We start from the raw sequence: 4,845 nt of genomic DNA, 5'->3' as shown, positions 1-4,845 counted from the left end.
GAAAGGGGGAAAAAAAAAAAGCTGGAAAACAGAGTTTAAAAGTCTCCTCTCTTTTCTCCATCTGTACTCTTCCTTTCTGTTTCCCTGTTTATTTTTTCCCTTTTGCTGTTCGTTCTTTCTTTTCTCCTTGCTTTTTTCTTCATTTGCACTCTTCTTCAGTTTTCCTTTTTTCTTGCTTCCTTACTCCTGTTTCTGCTGTGTTTGTGCTCCTCTGCTGCTGTTGTCTTTTAACGTTTTAACATAACTCTTTTACATTTGCTGTCCTCTTTGCTGTTTTTTTTCCCTTCTTCCCAGCTCTACTTTATTCTGCAACAGCTCTTCAGTTCTGCTGTTCATTCTTCACTCTTTCTTCACTTTCTTTTCCTTCTGCACTCCTTCTGCTGTTCCTTCTTCTCTGTATCCTCGCTGCTTTCATCTGCATTTGTTCTCTTCTTCTGCTGTTTGTTTTTTCCCTATATCCTCACTCCTCTTTCTCTGCATCTTAACACCTCTTCTGATCTTCTATATTCAGTCTCCTCACTCTTCTTTTGTCTGCATTCCTTTCTTCTGTGATTACTCACTTCTCTTTTTTCTGCATTTTCACTCCTCTTATTCTGTTTCTTCTTCCTATCCTCACTCTTCTTTTTTCTGTTGCTTCCCAACTCTTCTGTTTTTTTTACTCCATCTCCTCAATGCTCTTTCACCTCCATCTGCACTCCTCTTCTGCTGTTCTTTTTTTCTGTATAGTCACTCCTCTTTCTTCTCCATGAGCTCTTTAGCTGTTTTTCCCTGTCTCCTCTCTCCTTTTACTTCATCTGCACTTCTCCTCTGCTCTTCTTTCTTCTGTCTCCTCACTCCTCTTACTGCTGTATCTGCACTCCTCTGCTTCTGCTCTGTTTTTATCTATCCTCACTCCTCTTTCATCTGCGTATTTACTCCAGTTTTCTACTCTTTCTTCCCTGTATTCTCACATCTTCCTTCTGTGTCTGCTCTCCATTTTGGCTGTTCTTTTTTCCATTTATCCTCACTCTTTCTTTTGCATCTGCACTGCTCTTCTGCTGTTTTGTCGCCCCTGTGTCCTCTCTGGCATTTCCACTCCAATTTTGTTTTTTCTTCCCTTCTTCTTTCTTCTGCATCTGCACTCCTTTTCTCCTTTCTTTTCTGTATCCTCTCCTATTTCTTCTGCTTCTGCTCTCCTCTCCGCTTTTCTTTGTTCCCTGTATCCTCTCTTATTTTTCATCTGCATCTGTTTCCTCTTCTGCTGTTCTTTTTTCCCTGTATCTTCACTCCTCTTTCTTCTGACTGTACTTCTCTTCTCTTCTGACCTTTCTTCCCTGAGTTCTCACACGTCTTCTTCATCTACACTCCTTTTCTGCTGTTCTTTCTATACTGTCATCTCTCTCTTTCTTCATCTGCTCTTCTCTTCCTAGCACGATCTGCTCATCTTTACTGCTCTTTTCTTTCTCTGCTCTTCTGTCCTCACTTCTCTCGTGCTCTTCTCACATGCCTCTTTCCTCTCTTCCCATTTCCTGTACTTCTGTCATAGTTCTTTATCTATTCTCCTCTTCAGCTCCTCTCCGCTTCTGCTTTTCTGTCTTATCTGTATCCTTTCCATCATGCTAGTCCCTTTGTTGTGATACCTCCTGTCTCACCATTCCACCTTGTTGATCTTTCTCCTTGTTACAGGTGCCATCCATCCCTTCCCACCCTCCCTGGACTGTCCATGTGCCAGCTCCAGATGCGGCCCAGAGGACTGGCTGTGACCACACAGTCTTGCCAATGCCTTGTGCCCTGGATTTCACAGCATCTTGATGGCAAGGAGTGCTCTTGTGAGGATGCTGAGCAATGCTCTTGAGCTCTGCTCTTTTCTTGGACCAGTATCCCAAGCTCTTCTGAGCCAAGAGCCTGTCTCTCTTTTTGCTTGGGATTCTGTGGCACAGTTAGCAAGCACGGACTTTGCCAGCCACCTTGTTTCAGCTTCGATGGCCAGATGACAGCAGGGCCGTCCCACAGCTCATGGCAGCCCTGTGGCTCTGGCCCTTTGCCAGGCTGGAGAGCTGAGTCAGCTCCGAGATGTGGGACCAGTTGTCTTCCTGATCCTGATCCTTCCCCGGGTCTTGCTGCTAAGCACCAATAAGAGGAGCAGGTAACAGACAGAAGGGTCTGGCCTTCTGCTGGGTGACAGCCCCCTGCATGACCTGTTCCTGCTTTCTTTTTTCCTAAGGTGGCCTTGTGCTTCCCAGGGTGTGCGTGGACCTTTCTGATGGCAGTGAGCAGCAAGGAACCCAGTGGGTCTCAGCTTCCATCCTACCCTGCACCTGAGTGAGGGACCCTGCGACCTGCTCCGGAGGTAAGAGGTGGCTGCCATGCCGATCTGTGGTGCCAGCACCATGTTTTTCCCCAGAGTTTGCTCTCTGTGTGGAGATCTGGACTTTTGGAGTATTTTGTGAGTCCTGTTCTTCAGAAAGGGTAAGAAATTCTGTCTTTATTTACTGGTTTGTGTCCTTTACCTTTCTTGGATAATTTAGGACTGGTTTCAAGCAGCTGCATTTTCTGTTGTCCTTGTCTGCAATTATTCTTCTGGGTTATGGTGATGGGATACCATTTTGGGTTAGATTTATGGGTGAAGAGTTGCCATTGTAATGAAGTGGAAATGGAGGTGTCACCATCCCTGGAGGTGTTGAAGGAGTGTTTAGATGTTGTACCAAGGGACACAGTTTAGTGGGAAACGTTGGTGATAGGTGGATGGTTGGACTGGATGATCTCAGAGGTCTTTTCCAAGCGTGGTGATTGTGTGATTCCTCGGGTTTAATTTCTGGCTTGTGAGGAGGTGTTAGCATTTAATGCTACAGCTAAGTGCTGAGGGTAACCCTTTTGGGTTAGGGTTTGGTGTTACTGCTTTCTGTTAGGTTTAAAAATTAAGGCTTAACACTTGGATTTAGTGATGGTGAGGCTGTGTGCCTGGGGGTTGTGGCTTGTCCTTTCTAGTTAGGAACAACAGCAGCACTTTTGAGATGGGGATGAAGGTTAAGCGTTAGCATTTTGGATTAGGGTTGAGGAGTACCTTTTGGGGTGAGTGTTAAGGGTTAGCCTTCTGGGTTAAAGGGTTAAGAGTTGCCCTATGGGGTTAATGCTAAGGGATGCTGTAGTGGCTGTGCTTAATCATGGCTTGAAACACGATTTTCCACCTGGTAGAAAGGCAGGGCCAACCCAGGGGCATGCGATGTTCCTGAATGACAGAAGGTCTGGAGCCAGGATCCACCCCTTCCCAGCCCTCATTGAAGCTCTGGCAGTGGAGGCAAGGAGATCTCACTGGAGATTCCTGCCTACCTGAGTCCTTCTGAAGGTCAGCAGCTTCTTCCCTTGACTTCTGAGCCCACGGCTGTTGCCTTTGAGCAAATCCTCCCTTGCTGCAGCCTTGGACCTTGCTCCTCTGCTCTCATGGCTGTGCTTTCCATCGGGCCTGGCCTCATGGGCTCGGCCCCATAGGCCCTGCTGGCTGCTAGTTGTGTTGGTGTTGGTTTGGTTGGTGGTGGTTGCAGTAGCTAATGGCAAAAGCATTTTCTTAGTGCTTAGACTAAGGAGATAAGTGAGAAAACAGGAGAGTCTTGAGAGGAAGAAGTGAGTGATGGCAGTGCTGTACTGGAAGCCATAGTGGAAGCAGTAGAGAGGCTGACAGTGGCTGTTGGTGGCAGTAGAGTGAAACGAGTCTGTGTGTAAATGGTGGTTCTTAGAGCTGTGTCTATTCACTGGGGAGGCTAAACAGTGTGGAGGTACTTGCACTGACAGTTGTTTGGCTCAGGAATGAAGTGTTTTTCTCAGTTGGTGCATCTGATAGCGTGTTTGCTCATGCAGCTTTGCTCTACGCGTTGTAGAGCTGTCAGGCAGATGTGGGTTGATTTGCCACTCTTTCAGCAGGAATGAGACTAGTAATACTTTCTGTAAGTGCACTGCAGTGGAAAAATGAGTTTGTTTTGGCTGTAGAAACCGTGTATTTGAGGGATTTTGATGGACGTGGTCTAACAGGACAAGGATTCTATTGGCGACTGGTTTCTGTTACACAGAAAAGCTGTACTTTGTTTTAAGGATGAAGCATGGGATTCGATTTCTTATTGAGAAAGGGGAAAACGGGAAGCCTGTGTGGGTAAGAACATTCTGTGAGCTGTAGTTTGGGTGCCTTGAGCCAAACAGGATTGTATGAACGGGTGTGTGTGATAGAGGAGAGAGAAAAGTGCCTTGTTGACTGTAAAGATGGTAGAATATTAGAGCAGTGGAAAGGCAAATTGAAGAAACACAACAGGCGTCTGGACTTGATGCACTGTCCTTCTGCCCAGGTTTTCTGTTTGTTGGTTCCTGAGACAGTTCTGTGCAGTTTGCATCCCAGCTTTCTCCCAAGCCCTACCTGCAGAAAAAGGCAAGCAATCAGAGGAAGAGAAGGAAAAACCAGAGGAGTGACCTTGTGAGAAAAGAGTTGAGGGGGAGCAGGAAGAGCTTGAGGCAGTGTTTTGGAGAAGCACTGCTTTGACTTAGGGTTGTTCTGAGTCTGAGTTTTCCTTGCCCTGGGTTATCACTGAGTGCAGCTATTTGTTTTCTTGGATCCTGTGTATGCGTTGTTGGTAGACAGATTAGTGTGTGGAAAAGACAGCTGAGAATCCAGGGCATGGCAGTGTACTTCTGCTGGGCAGATGTACTGAACTGCTGGAAGGATTATGGGAATGAGAAGAGAAGCTGGATTTCTCTTGCGCTCCCAGGCTGTGTCAGTTCTGCCTCCCTTCCACTGAGCTGAACGCACAGTGTGTGTGAAGCCTTCTGCTGGGAAACCCACAGTCCCCACAGAGTGGGCGCAGAAACGAAATGGAGCTGAGA

The sequence above is a fragment of the Meleagris gallopavo genome, chromosome 1, assembly GCF_000146605.3.
Source record: "Meleagris gallopavo isolate NT-WF06-2002-E0010 breed Aviagen turkey brand Nicholas breeding stock chromosome 1, Turkey_5.1, whole genome shotgun sequence".
In the NCBI taxonomy this organism is placed as follows: Eukaryota; Metazoa; Chordata; class Aves; order Galliformes; family Phasianidae; genus Meleagris; species Meleagris gallopavo.
This window is presented reverse-complemented; position numbering follows the sequence as displayed.